This window comes from Podarcis raffonei, chromosome 11 (assembly GCF_027172205.1).
Source record: "Podarcis raffonei isolate rPodRaf1 chromosome 11, rPodRaf1.pri, whole genome shotgun sequence".
Lineage (NCBI taxonomy): Eukaryota > Metazoa > Chordata > Lepidosauria > Squamata > Lacertidae > Podarcis > Podarcis raffonei.
In genome coordinates, this window is record NC_070612.1 from 25,637,872 (window position 1) to 25,654,109 (window position 16,238).

A 16,238-nucleotide genomic window follows, 5' to 3' on the forward strand; every position below is an offset into this window, starting at 1 on the left:
AAAGTGGAGCAACCTTTATGAACTTAATTTCATATATACATTCATGGGGTCTGAACTGGTGGTGAGTGACAGATAAGGAATGAAACCTTCGGCCCTAGTGGATAGCTTGATGATATCAACTCAGTGTGTAGCAGCTGAGAAAAAGTCAAATTCCATATTATGGATCATTAGGAAAAGGGTTGAAAATAAAACAGCCAATGTCATAATGGCATTATACATATTTATTGTGCAACCACACCCAGAATACTGTGTACATTTCTGGTCACTTCAGCTCATAAAGGATACTGTAGAAATGGAAAAGGTTCTCGTTGCCCTCTGTCAGGAGCTGGAGTCAGGAGCAGGTCAGCAATAAATCACACAGCGTCAGTGAAGTTAACTCTTTATTTGAGGAAACACGGTCAACTCAGGAGGCCCGGCCTAGTGGGCACAGCAACTCGTCCTGGTAGATCTTGCCCCTGTGAAGCAGTTGTGAGGACTGAAGGTCCCCGACTTCCCACAGTTCCCTAAGTCTCCTCATTGCCCCAGTCCTTCCCAAGCAATCTAAGCTTCCTTCACCATGCCCAGCTTTGCTCCTTCCTGCCTCCTCTCTATCTCTTGGGCCCCCTCCTCTCCAGCCTCCGCTTCTGCCTTTGATTCCAGACTGCTTTCTGCCACAGAATCTTCTTGCTCACTAAACCCTGTTACCTCTTCAGCTTCCGACACCTCCTCCTCCCAGTCTGCTGCCTCTGACCACTCATCATTCCATCACCAATCCCTCTGAGCATTCTTCCCTTGGGGGTTCCCCAGCTGGTACCCCCTACCACTCCTCTGCATCCAGCCAGACAATGACACCCATTGGGAGAACAGGATAGACTAGCTGGATCTTTTACCCAAACCAGCAGGGCTCGTCTGATGTTCTTAGCTCTCTCTCCCAACCTCTCTCCATCCTGCTGTTTTCCTTACATGGCACACTTTGCGGAGAAATGTTTCAATCTTTGCTGACATACTGTCTGCACATTCTTTTAACATACAAATCTGTAAATTGCCCTGAATTGCTTTGAAAGTGTCTGATTCACTTTGGGGTGCTTTTCAGAGATCCTGCTGCAGTTCAGAGAAGTCCTGAACCTGTCTGGAGCAATTCATTTCGACTCCTGATTTTGGGATTTATCCAAATCTGATTGCTGCACAACTAACCCACTTCTAATCCAACTTGGACATGGGAAAGCAATCAGGCAAGTGCTTCAGAACAGATACGGCGTTCATTATGTGCCCAGCAAACTACTTCTCATCACACAAGATGGATGGCAGGAACAAAATCCAACTGCGCTACAATGAGAGTCAAAAGCTTGTGCTAATCACACATTCTCTGAACACTAACTCAAGTGGTAAAGAGCTGTCAGGACTGGAACCAAAACAGGGGCCAAGGAGAAACAAGACAAGAGTTTGAGGAGTCCCAAAGTTTGCAGAAGTACAGGTGTGTGTGTGTGTGTGTGTGTGTGTGTTTGTTTGTTTGTTTGTTTGTTTGTTTGTTTGTTTGTTTAAAAGAAACCCTAAAGTAAGAGTGGGGAACTTTTAACCCTCCAGTTCAGATATTGCTCCCACCTCTCATCAGCCTGAGCAAGCATAGCCAATGCAAGGCGATGGCGAGAGCTGTTGTTTAGCAACATCTAGAGAAGATTCCTCATGCCTGCTTTATGGTTAAAACTGCCCATTGAAGACTGAGCATGCTCAGCAAGCCATGAAATGTTGAATGTCAATGGGAAAAGAAAAAGCTGGGAGGTGCAGGTGAGGGAGGGGAGAGTGGCATGACCTGCTTGAAATTCTCAGATGACACTATATGCTAGAATGTTAGTGATGCTATTATTAAAATCAGTTTGTATATTTTAATGTAAATACATATTTTGCTTGGCATTTTTCCTCTCTTCCTCTTCTTCTTCTTCTTCTTCTTCTTCTTCTTCTTCTTCTTCTTCTTCTTTCTGTGATTGATATGACCATGATGGTTAAAGCAACAACAATAAACATGCATACTGATGCCGCTCCAGTTTTGTATGTTGTATACCGCTTTGCTGGTTTTTTTATAACAAGTGCAGTCTATAAATATGTAATAAACAGAAGATGGCATAACTGGTTATTTGGAATCTTGTTAGGACATGTGGAGGGTTGGTATACACAGGCAGTGCCTGGAAAAGCAGAATGCCCTACATAAATAAATACTTCAACATTTTACTGCAAGTTCAATTTGTTTGTTCAACAAGAAATGTTCATTTTGCATTTGCCCTTACAACAGCCACAAAGTACATGGAGTCAATGACTGCCAAGCGCATTTCAGACCCCACAACTTAAGGTTTTTATCGGTTTGGCAAATCGCACAAGTCAACGTTGTAGCATTCCCTCCATTTGACAACAGTAAATCTTGCAAATTACTGGCACAAACCATTTCAACGCTGCAGAACATTGCAGTGTACGTTCTAGCTTCCAGAACAGGCTAAATATTCCAGGTCAGCACATTAGTTGTGTGACAGGCACCATTGTTCAGGCTGAGCATTGAAATTACAGCAAAGGAAAGCAGAAACATTTCTGTCGGTGGGTAAGGCGTGACTTCCCCTCACACACCACTGCAGGCAAGGCAGATGCTAATAAAGGCTACTAACATGCTGAAATCCAGATGGCACCATGATAAGGAATTGCAAAACTGGGAATTAGTTGCCTGCTGCCAAACTAAAGCAGCAGATATTTGACACACACTAAGAGTAGAGAGTTGAACTGCAGCAGAACCCTAAAACTGATTCAGATATAGCCAAGATTCATTATGGCATAAGTTTTCATTGACTAGCGTTTCTTGCATCAGATACACAAACTGTTTTCTTGTTTGGCAAGTACCATATGTGTTTGGCAAGCTGTGGGATTGGTGGGGGGCGGTTTAACCACATACATAAGGCAGGTACTTCTATTGCTATTAACATCTAAATGGCATGTTACAAAGAAAGAAACGAAGGGAAGGAGAAGGAAAATAAGCATAGAAGCAGCTGCTTCTTCAATAGCCAATGGGTGGGGGCAGGTTTTTCTCCTTGTCCTGATTTTTTGTCATGGAGAGCAGGGAATGCAGACTCTCATGTTTGGGTGGCAGAAACCCAAGAAGCAGCACCATTATGGGTGCTCATCCCAAAGCCGAAATCTCTCCAGATCTTGCAGAAAGCAGGAGATCTCATGAGTTCTCACCAGAACTTGCTGTCACCACTGCTGCTTTGCAGGTGCTACCACACAACCCATGTAAGGGAGTTTTTTTTCGGTGGGGAATAAAGGAGCAAGACAGGGTAAAATGGGATGTACTGTCCCTGCTCCCAGCAGTCTTACTGTTGGGTGAGGGGCAGAGGCCAGATTCAGCTCTGCAGGTCCAGGGCAACTGGAAACTGGAATAAAGTGTTCCTCCTGGCAGGGAAGGAAGAAGCTGCTGTTCCTTCTGTGGCCGCTGGATAGGGCCAGTGGGTCTCTTGCTTTCCGATGACATTCCTGTTTCATGGTGGAATCTCCCTTTCAAGTTATTTTGCTGAAGAATGGCAACTTATGGAATTTATGCTTTCTTTCCCCCTTTTTCAGCTGGCTGGGCTGACATTTGGAATGCACCAGGTTGGAGAAGGCCGTTACAATTTGGACCTTGGTGTTTTAAACACCAATGGACTCTCTTTCTTTACTGTTGGAGGTAAATGAACACCATACCAAGTGGGTAGCCATTAACCCTTGTCTTAGTAGCAGGACTCACCAGTTGGTCTGCACAGACCTTTAAAACACATTGTTTGTTGGAATGTCATACTTTATTTGGAACTTGGAAAGCTTTCGGTAGTTGTAGAAGGATGGCACATATCTAATACTAAAGACGATCAGGAGACTGAAAAAGAGAAATATGCTGTGGTAATTAGTTTTATAGTCTAGGTTTAATGAACCTTGGGACTCCTAGGAACTTCAAATGGGTCTTTTCTTATATTTTATACCAAATGAAATGTACGCAAGGGAAAAATTAATCAATATCTAGAGCACAATGTTTACAGTTTAATTTTGTTTTTCAGCCTTGCCATGTGATGTTCTAAATCTTGGCAAATAAGGTACCCATCTTTGCCTGTATTTGTGGGCTTTTTATTGGAAGCCCCACTTATTTTTAGGAGTATCATTAGATCCACCAATGTGGCAACATTGTAGATGCAAACAGAAGCAGAGACTGGCATCCCAATGATGAAACTTGGTACAGAGCTTTGATGAGGGTAAACAGTGAAAAAAGTTGATTTCCCCCCATTCTCTACAGCAGGGATGGGGATCTTGTGGCCCTCTAGATGTTGTTGGACTAGTCACATCAGCTGCAGCTGGACCAAAGATTCTCCATCCTTGTCCTACTAAGTTATGTGCAGCTTAAAGGGGCTTGTCCATGCTTCCGCATCTTCTGTGCCTAGGAAGCATGGGTCTGATAGGTTGTCCCATGCTTTCTTGGCTCAGTTACGAGTGGTTTTTTGCTCATCTGAAGCCTTCCCTGGGAAAACCCGCTGTTCAACGCTGAATCGGTGAAAAAGCTCAGGGTACTAATCCATTTTGGGGAGGCAGTCATTTCCTTACTGCTCTGGCATTTGCATTTACAGAGATTTGATTTGAATGCAGACACTGATCTTCACATCACCATTTCCCCCTACTAAGGCTGTTGTTAATTGCTGCAGTCCAGAGGTTAAATGGAAGTGCTAATTCAAGTGCAACCTAGACTATACAGACCCTTATTAAGAGAAGGAGAACAATAAGCAGCATCCTATTGAGGGCACCACTTCTATGGTACATTTATGACCCAGCTGTCTCACAGGTCTCACTTTCAGTGATAAGGGTATATAGTGGCATCATTCACGACATCCTCTCCAGTGAAATAATGTCAAGTGTCAGGCCACTGATGCTCGCTTTAGCCTAATGGAAATGCCAGCGCCAACCCAGATAAGCAAAGAGAAGGTTAAATGCCTGATTTAAATTTCTGTTGAAACAAAGTCTAAGCTTGCATGAAAATGAAGATAATGCCTTTGTTTAACACCAAAAGGGCAGGGGAATGGGTTGGCAGAAAGCTCAGAACGGGGTGCGGGGAGAACCTTGCGCAAAATGCTTATCAGCCGCAAGAAGCTGACAATAACAAGCTTATTCCAAAATCATGTTTGTCAGTGATTTAGGTGGCGACAGTGAGTAATTAAACAGCTTTTAAAAATCCACCATAATTTTAAAATTAAAAAATACGTTGTAGTATTACAGTAGAAAGCCTAATTCATTAACAAGTGTGAAAGTGAAATCTGAAAGCCAAAATAATGGGCTTAGTGAATATTCATCTGCTTTTGTGTTTCTAAACGAGTAGATGGTCACATCCGCACTGTATATTTAAAGCACATTGCTTCCCCCCCACCCAAGAATCCTAGGAACTGTCTTCTTCTTCTTCTTTGGTGAACACTCGTAGCCGAGTAAGATTGTCTTCCATAAACACAGTTTTAACAATGAGTCCGTAAGTGATTGTGGAGGCCAATTCTGGATCCACACGTCCTTCCACAGTGGGGACACTGTTGTTTACCCCTCAGAGAACTACAACCCCAAGCACCCTTGACTGACTATAGTTCCCAACATTCCTTGAAGGAAGCTATGTGCATTCAGTGTCCTTTCAATGTACGGTGTGGATGTGACCAATATTGGAACCTGATTACCTGTGTAGCACCTCAAGCATTGCAGAAGGCCAGTCTGTCAGCTTACCTGAATGGACCCTTATTTTGTATGGTAGAGGAGCGTGATCAGCTCTATGCCTCTATCATGGCTACAGTGAAAGATGTGATAAAGTACTATGCAGCTCATGCATCACATAATCGTTCCCACTTAGAAAAAGGGAAGGAGATTCCATAATTCATGTTTGTACATGTTAAAGTGTAGCTATGACAGGGATACAGAGCACTCTGGCTTCTCTACCACCTGAAAGGCAGGTTTAAAGTGCCAGAGAGACTTTTAAAAAATGTTTTTATCACTTGGCAAAACATCGCAGAATAACATTAAACTAGAAAAGTCTCGGTAAAAAAAAATCTCAATCAAAAGCCCTTTTTTTGCAGTGCTGTATTAAAATTAATCGCCTGCGGAAGGCACTGTGATTATTTTCAAAAGGTTCTGGTGAATATTAGCTAAAGTACCCAGCTTCCTCATGTCACTCTTGTTGACAGAAAACATCAAGAATGCAAACAATCTGTGTGCAACTGCCCAAAACTGCATTACAGTAAGGACTGGGGCCAATGGCATTCCTCTAGTTGAATAGCTAAGAGGATTATATTTTGAATAATGAGGAAGATCCTCAGTTTCCACGATACTGCAAGTACAAATTCCATTCTCATACCCAATTTTGAGTATCCCTTCCCTTTGAGTTTGCCACTATCAGTTGAAATCTATGAGCTATGACAGCTGTCCTTTGTGCACAGCAAATGCTTTTCACAAGTATGATTCCATCTACTTTGATTTAGCCAAGGTGAAAAGAAAATGTCAGAGAACTGAATCCTGATAGTTTTGAACACTGATATCACTGAACCTGGTCTTTGAACCTGATCCCACCGTGCAGTACAAGTCAGGTAGGAGTTTGGAGCATATACCGAATCAGACTGTTGGCTCATCTATACCTGTGTTACCTAAACATCTACAGTTCATCCATACTCCAGCCCTACCTGGAGATGTTGGAGATGGAGTCTCAGATCTTCTGCATTCAAAGCATGGGCTCTGCCACTGAGCTATGGCCCTTCTCAGGCGTAAGGTATACAGCAGCTCCATAGCTCTGTTGCTGAGTCAATCCAGGTTGGAACCATAGTATGGAGATGAGAGGACTTTAACACTTTGCCCCTGCTATATCCAGATCGCTCCTCCCCATGCAGGGTTGGCAATTTGCAATTGGAAGCAAAGCTCCCACTGAAGAGCTTTTGTTACTATGCAAATTGCTGGTGTGCAAATTGCAATCTGGTTTGGGGCTGCAGCAGGGAAAAAGGATTAAAGTCTCTAATCCCCAGGTCAAGATCCTGATCTGGATCAAGGGTTCCATGCTGGCTAGTTTAGCTTTCAAAGTTGCCACTCTGTATTTTCAGGGAGGCCAAAAGACAGAGGCACATTCCACACACACCCCATAAAAACAAGCTCTGTGTGGAAGCAAAAGCACCTTCCACTCATGCAGGAAGATCTTTGGAACCAAGCCATAGCCACCAAAATACAGATTTCTTCCTTTTTATTGTGCATAATATGATCATCCTTGGAATACTATGTAAAATGCAGGCAGCTGATTTTAGCACTGATAAAAGACATAGGCAAAAGTCTATGAATTTTTTTAAGAAGCATTCTGAGCAATGGAGAAAAATTGCCATTCAGCATATTAACAGAAAGGTTACCCAATAATCCACAAACTGTAGTCTGAGTGGATTGCTGAGAAATTGTCAACTGCATTATTCAGAAGCAGGACCAAAGTGTGATTCCTTAAGATTTATGCTGCTGCATAATTTATCTGGGGAAAAAGTTGTAGTTAAAGCATCATTGAGTACTATTAATCAAACAATGTTTTTTTACTTAATCTGATTTAAAGTTCTGCACATTTTTCCCTAACAATTTTTGTATAACCTAGAGAGGCTTAGACTGCAGTGCAAACAAATAGTGGTGGTTGAATGTCTTGTGGCTCTATTAGGAATCAGTTGAATATTTATGAGCATTCTCAAGGACGTGATCATAAAAAGAAGATTGTCTCTTTTCTGGAAGTTGTCTCCTGATTCATAATATTGGTGCATTTGCACAGCATGATGAAGCCACACTTAATGCCATCCCTGTGATTTGATTTCATCTGCCCAGTACCACTCTACATTGAGTCATCTGCCTTGCACCCACCTTACATCACCAGCTATGGTGGCTGAGAGCTGCCTGAAATGACTCTTTCATATAAACCACATGTTTCAGCATGATGAGGGAACCAGCTGCTCCCTAGTGGATTCCTTCAGGGTGGGGCTAACAAGGAGAGGTCATGGCCTGAATTGGGAGCTGCCTTGAGCCAGATCCAGCCCACAGGTCAGCAGTTCCACACCCCTGATATCATGCATATGATGGAAAGGCAGAGGACTGTGGACAACTTATCTCTTGAGGAGCCAGCAATTGGCATTCGGAGACATGCTGCCTCTGACAATGAAGAGAGAGACCATAACCACTGTGGCTAGTAGCTATTGACAACTGTATCCTCCATGAATTTGCCAAATCCTCTTTTAAAGCCATCTAAATTGGTGACGCCATCCTGTAGAAGTGAATTCCATAGTGTCACTATGCACTGTATGATGAAGTTCTGTCTTTAGGGCTAGACTTTGAAGTACAGTGGTACCTCGGGTTAAGAACTTAATTCGTTCTGGAGGTCCATTCTTAACCTGAAACTGTTCTTAGCCTGAAGCACCACTTTAGCTAATGGGGCCTCCTGCTGCTGCTGCCATGCAATTTCTGTTCTCATCCTGAAGCAAAGTTCTTAACCCGAGGTACTATTTCTGGATTAGCGGAGTCTGTAACCTGAAGCGTCTGTAACATGAGGTACCACTGTACTTGGACTAATGTCATGTGCAGAATATAGTGGCCTCTAAGAATAGGAAAGAATCTGTCCCTGGTATAAAGTAAGGATCTTTTTAAAGAAAAAAATAAACTAAGAAAGCTATAGCTGGTTGGATAAAAATGGCTGGCTTTCTCTTACATCATTCAGCTCTTGCTTTCTACTTCATTTCTCAGAGTTTCTATAATTTATTTTAAAAAAATGGAAAACTTAAATCTTCAAAGAGAAACTCAATCTTCCTCTACTAGAGATAAACAGGTGTGTGTCTTTGAATTATTGAAGTGTTGAATAAAAGGAATGCATGAACAGTTGCCTCTTATGCCAAGCAAGGTCTGAAAAGCCAGGTTTTACAAACCGAAGTGAAATTGCAATGGAATGATTGAACAAAAGAAGGTAATAATCCTGGTGGAGATTACAAAGATAAAGCCAGGAATCTGAAAGCCTCTAGCACTTTCATAGTTTTGCAGCCTCACTCTCACATTGTCAAGTCTTTATTTCAGGTATGTGGAGGAGGTCGCTCTGAAAAGCAGCCTACCCAGCCCACCTGCCCCACGAAGAAGCACTGATGGATTCATTAAAACATCTTCATTATTAGCTTAAAGCAGGATAAGCAGCTTTTGAAGCACTTCGAGGTCATTCTCTGTTTTTCATTCCATTGGGGGGGGGTATTTTTAAAAAGCAACAATTTTCTAACTAATTCTCCACTGAGTTTCATTTACAGCTTAAGAGGGAACATAAAATAGCCTACTTCAGTGCCAGCTGCCACCAGAACTCTTCAACTTCATCATGAGGGAAGACTTAAGAGAGAGCTGAGGAAATAGCAACTGCTTTCTTTTTAATGCAAGGAAATTGTTCTCCACAGAATGGTGGGGACATACTAAATATGTATAAGATATTTGTTCTGAAGGGTTCTGTGAAGAGCCTCTGTAGCGGATTGCAAGCACACAGCAACTTATTTCATAACTTAATAGAAAATCCAGTGCTTTATTAACAGCCAACTTCCCTTGCCTTTGTGGGGGGGGGGGATAGAATAAAAATCACAAGGGATGTCCAGCCCTCAAGAAGGATATTATGGAGTTGGAAAGGTTTCGGGGGAAAGCAACCAAAATGATCAAGGGGATGAAGAAATTTTGCAACATTTGGAACTTTTTAGTTTAGAGAAAAGGCGAGTAAGAGATAGAAGTTTATAAAATGAGGTATGGCATGGAGAATGTGGATAGAGAAAAGTTTTTCCTCTTCTCTCACAATAAGTCATGGACATTCAGTGAAGCTGAGTGTTGGAAGATTCCAGATGGATAAAAGAAAGTACCTTTTCACGCAACACATAGTTAAATTATGTGTTCTGTATAATTCCCGCACTCCTGCAGGAAGCAGTGGTGGCCACCTACCCACCAACCTGGAAGGTTTTAAAAGAAAATTAGACTAATTCATGGTGAAGAGGTCTATCCAGGGGCAGAGGAAGGGGGGGGTGGGGGCAGACTTCCCCTGGGTGTCTTTGCTGAGGGAGGTGACATTTAGCATGCCACCCACCTGTGACTCCCAAGCCTACCCCAAGCTGTCGGGGTAAGGGGGGAGCTGCGCCACTTTGCCGGTGGCATTCCCCCCTTCCCCCTTTGTTTTGACAGCTGGGGGAGGCTTGGGAGTCGTGGGCAGGCAGCACACCGAGTGTCCGCCATCGGTGACTCGTTCCTTCCTGTGGGCGGCTCGTTCCACCCCTGAATGCAGGGTGCATGCACCGCTCCATGCACCCAAGCAGCTATCCTGTGCCTGGGGGGCACTCTCCACACCCCGCACCCCTCGGGAGCATGCCTGCCCTGGGCAGCGCGGGCATATGCTCCACCGCTGGGGCTATCAAGTGCTACCAGCCACAAGGGTTATGCTCTGCCTCCACCATTGGGACATCACATTTTCAGGACATTCATGTGCAAAATCAGATATGCAATTTTCATATGGGTAATATTATTTTCTATTTCCCATCCCAATGCGTATATATCATTCCCTGTTCAAAAGCCCGACTTTGAATGCCTCCTGTTGAGTTCTACAAGGGAATACAACTGTAGTTGACCCCTCACAAAGCTACAATTCCCAGCACACATAACAAACTACAGTTCCCAGGATTCTTTGGGGAAAGTCATGTGCTTTAAATGTATGGTATTTATGCAGTCCAAAGAATAGGAAGCAGACAGGCAGTGTGACTCCCTGGACTGCATGTAAGTAAGCATGCTGGCAGGTGGAGGTTGCTGAGAGCAGATTGAGATGGATGGGGCTGTAACCCATTCAGCGCTGTGAAGGGGATATGTAGATGAGCTCTGTAACACAGGAGCAGTGAAAAGAGCAGAAGCATATGTGCAAATGTGCAATAAACAGCTGGATTAAGGGCAAGGGAAGCCGTAGTCCTCCAAATATTACTTGACTACAATTGTCACCATTCCTATCCACTGTCGTGCTGGCTGATGGGAGGTGAACTCCAATTTGTAGGGTTGCAGAGTCCTCACCCCAGAGTTAAGCTTAACCACCTCAGAGATGGCTTTCTTCTGAAGCTATGTTATTGTTTTATTCTATTTTTAAAGAACAACCATTTGTTTATCATGGGGGGGGGGCATCACTGAGTGACACCCAGCATGATTCAGCCTTAACCCAATGGATGTAGGTAACGTGAGTCCATTCAAATGGGCCTACTCTAAGTATGACTATATACGATATACGATATCTTTATTGTCATTGTCCCTTGCGAACAATGAAATTGAAAACTACATAAAAACTACATAAAACTACCACAAAACTACATAAAACTACATAAGAACTACATAAAACTACTACAACACTACACTATCATTGACGATGGCCCCTTATTTTGTAAGCACTAACTTTGGGCAACTTGTGCAATTTACATTTTCCACACTCTTGGTGCTAGAATCCCATTAACATTGTGACTAGTTTTCACTGTCACTACTTTGGCCACAAATTCCATTATTCTAATTGAGTTCTCCCACTGTAGGAATGTATCATTGCTCATTAAAGCTTTTAACCGAGCCTTATCAGATGAGAAAAATGAATGTGGGCATTCGCTGACATTTGCAAGTGACGGTCAAGTGCCTGAAAGAGCTGTCGGTTTTTGTGTCTAAATGTAACAGCCTTCCCAAAACGAATACTAATGGAAATTAGATTCTGGCTTACATTTCACTCAACTATATGATAACTTCATATTTTTTAAGCATTTGAAATTCTGTTCACAAAAGCAAGAGCGATGTACCCAAAATGTATTGATCTCATAAGGATTCATGTTGGCTGAAATTTCCAGGCTAAGGATGTTGGTCTGAAATCAGGCAAAGGGCCAGGGAATGGGAATGTGGAGCTTTTCATCTTAACCTGCCAAACCAGCCCATCTAGGGGAAGGAAAACTCTGACTCTAAGCCTCAGCTGCCTTGCAGCTATACTCATTTGTGAGAAAGGCTTGGGGAGTAAACCCCCCCAAAAAATCTGAACCCACTGCTTTGTGGGATATTTTGGGAGTAAACACTGAAGAAATCCAGAGTGGAGTCCCTGGGACAGTTAGATAGCACCTTGTACGCCTCCTTCTGGCAACTCCTGCAGCTAAGCTGGTGCCAAACGTAGTGCTCTGCTTTCCTTTGGACCACATCAGCAAAGCCAAGAAGGGGGTTTATGTCATCTAGGCAGTCCAGGACCTCCATACACACTGCCCAGGTTTGCATCCCAGAGAGGTCACTTCAAAACAACATGGGAAGCAGCAATTCGAGTTACCAGTTTCTGCAGTCACAGCAGGCAATGTGATACTAACACAAATCAGTAAAACAAAAATGCAACTTAAAACAACAAAATAGTAACCTAAAAACAAAACAAACCCCCTCCCCCCTCCCCAAAATTCAAGCACACGAAACAGAATCTGATCCTATGGGTTAGGAGAAGCCTAGGCAAAACTGATACGTACGTTTTTTAAAAGCTGCATTTCTGCTGGCAGTAAATCACTTGAACAGGATAAAGAAGCCAGCTGCTTGTAGCAGTCAAGAAAGAGAAAACTGAAATGTGCTACAGTAATTTTGCTAATTATGTCTTTGGACAAAGCATTCAAATCATAAACCTAGTATTGCTTTTGGCTTGATATTTGAGTGGTCCATCTTTGCTAATTAAGAATTAGTTCCAGTTCCTCAGGCTCTGAGAAGATAAATCAGCCATCTTGCCATATTCACTGAGAAATGGGTTATTTGTACCCTATTATCCAAAGTAGTGATGTTCAGTCACGACAAGCAAATACAGGTTCACATTTAACAAACTCCACTTGGGACTCTTGCTTACTTCCAAGGGAGTTTGAATATGCCTGCTACAAGCAGAGGAACCATCTCACTGCCATAGTTCTAGAGTGTGAGCTCGTGGGGGACATTAAAGAGCAGCTCGGATCTCTGATTGGATCAGATCGTCTATGCAAGATGCTCGGTAGCAGTCCACAACTGGTGACTTCTAGGTCAAATCTGATTCCATGGAGCTTGCCACTTGCCTTGTCAACACCAGAGGCAGGTTGAATAGCATCAGTGGAAACTGATCTTGGTAGCGCACCATCTGGGACTTTGGTTTCCTGTTGAAAGTAGCTCCCTAGCTACCATGGTGCTGCTAAAGTTTGTGATGGGCAGGCTTCCCCAATCTGGTGCCCTCTTGGACTACAATTCCAGCCAGTGTGACCCATGATCAGTGACTATAGGAGTTGTAGTTCAAAATGCCTAGAAAACATCTGTTTGGGGAATGCTGGTGCGGTGACTCAATGGAAAGAGAACGATCTTACTCTTTTCATGCCTTGTTGCAATCTCACATTTTATTTTTCCACCAGGCACAGTGCAATCTTATGCAGAACGAAGTCTTGATGACTTCAATGAGACTTCCTTCCATTGCTGCCAAGCTTCTGCTGGCAACTAAGAAAATATCCTTCTGCAATAAGCAGTCAATCTCTGATTTTGAATCTTTATTTTGTGTTTGTTGTGTGGTTTTAAGGATAGTTGCTGTAAACTGTTCTGATTTTTATTTTATTTTACAAATTGTGGTATATAAGCCAGCTAAATTTCACATTTGCATGCCTTCTGAAATAATTTCCTATCTCTCTCTCTCTCTTTTTTTTTTTTTTGTTAAAAGTAGCCATGGAGTTGGATAAATATTAGATTAGGACCAATGATGAAGAATTCATTCTTCACCTCTGTGCCATTGTCCTGATGAAAAATCTTCCAATCTGTTATTTGTCCCATTAGTTAGAACTAATGGCTTCAGTTGGGAACTTCTGCCAAGGAAAAAGCTTGGGGGGGTGTAACCCTACTCCCACAGTGTCATAGCCTTATTTTAATTTGCTAGCTTAAAAAAAAAAAGCATTTGAAGATCCAATCATGAACTTCCATTTTCTTGTTGAGCCTTATGTCAAAATGTACTCCAGATCAAAGATAAAAGCCAATAATAATAACCTCCATCATTGCATCTCATCTGGCCACAGATGGTTTATCATGAAATGTTAATATTTCAGCAAAGAATGGCTGAACAATGAAGAAAATAAAGTTTGGCTGGAACAGTGTTTAACTTTGGTCTGTGTAAAAAAAAAAATTGCTTTCAAGGCCAAATGACAGCATGACACATTTTTGATGAGTGTGGCAGGGTATACACACTGAAAATGTGGCATCAAATATACACACTGAAGATGATGATATGTTGACTGCCTTTTTTTTAAAGTCTCCCTTTGATGAAATTGCCTAATTACAAGTGAAAAATTGAAATGACTAATATCCAAATTCCAGCTGGGCAAACCCCCGTTAGGCTGCTAATAATATTTGTAGTTTGACATCAATCAACACGTGTTCAGATTTCTAGCTTCTCCTAAACTCAAGGGATGAGAGCCAGGTGAAAAGGGAAATTACCAACAAGCTGTAAACAACCCTAAATTGCTGCAGATGCACCGGGACCGTATTTGCTTTAAAGTGATGTACACGTAATCAAAATTTAATGCAGATCATCAGTTATTTTTCAGACATTGCTATAGAAGCAGCATCTGTGTTTATAGACAACATACTATACCATGCACTGTACAAATGGGGAAGGGGGTGTATAAACATTAGGAACATTAGGGCTGTGCCAAAGTTTCAGAACATTAAAAGAGGCCTGCTGCATCAGACAAAAGGTTCTCTATAGTTCTGCATCCCATTTCCATCAGTTGCCAGACAAATGCCTCTGGAAAGACCACAAGCAGGGAAGAAAAGGAACACCTTCCTGCAATTAAATGTTTATGAAGTTTGACAAAATCACCCTTTTGCAGGGGGCTGCATTTATCACCCAAAGCTTGGGTTGCCTTTATGAAAGCAAATGGTGTTTGGTTCGAAAGCACTTGCCAGTTCTTTTGGTACAGAAAATCCCTGCAGCGGTATAATGCAATGAATAAAATGTTGTGATGTCAGGGATGATGTAAAATTAGATGCTGGCTCAACGATGTCGTCATGTTGCTAGGGTATAGCAAATGAAGTCTGCACTTCAGGAATGGCCATAGTTCAGGAAGTGCAGTCACATGCTTTGTAGGCAAAAGGTCTCAAGTTCCATCCCTGGCATATCCGGTTGGGCTGTCCTGACTGAAGCCCTGGTAGGCCACTGCCATGCCATGAAATCAAAATTAAAATAGAAGAATCAATTATCTGACTTGGTATAAAAAAGACTTCTAGGTACGCTGATTATTCCTATAAACCAGGCATGTCCTACTGGTACATCACGGGGTGTTCCTGGAAGATCCTGGTAGATCTTTGGCCCCTCAGTTATCTCATCTTTCCCCCCCCCTCCCCAAAAAGGGGAAAAAAACAAGTGTGGCTTAACAACTTTCCTTTTCCCAAAAAAGCTCAACAACTTATCACTGCTAGTTTTTTTTATACCATGAGTAGATCGCAGTCTATCGGGAGTTAGACATCCCTGTACTACTGTGGTACCTTGGGTTACAGACGCTTCAGTTTACAGACGCTTCAGGTTACAGACTCCGCTAACCCAGAAATAGTACCTCGGGTTAAGCACTTTGCTTCAGGATGAGAACAGAAATCGTGCAGCAGTGGCGCTGCAGCAGCGGGAGGCCCCATTAGCTAAAGTGGTGCTTCAGGTTAAGAACAGTTTCAGGTTAAGAACAGACCTCCGGAACGAATTAAGTACTTAACCCGAGGTACCACTGTACATGCACCATGCCATACATATGTGCTGATGTCACCTGATTTAGCACTGGGTTACATAGTCCCATTTTAAGGAAATGTAGCAAATGTTCAGGAGAGAGGGTCAAACACTTGGAGTAGTTTTGATTCAGACCTCCTATTAGACATGCCAGCTGTTCCCCAACCTGGTGCCTTCCAGATGTTTTGGACTACAGCTTCCTTCAGCCCTCATCATGTGCCCTGCTGATATGGCTGACCCCACTATCCTGTCTGCTGGATTTGATTCATGAATTTTACTCCGGTAGGGTTAGTTGGTCAAAAGGTTTTTGTTCCATAGTCATGTTTAAGAGTAATGTCAGTCAAGTTCTGCTGCTTTGGCTTTTAATTATGTAGGAGGCAATAAAATGGTACGTGGAATAACCTGAACTTAGAAAATGTAATTTAGCTTTCTCTATGAAAAGGTTAAGTTAGTTATTAATTGAGGTCATAGGAAAGGGATT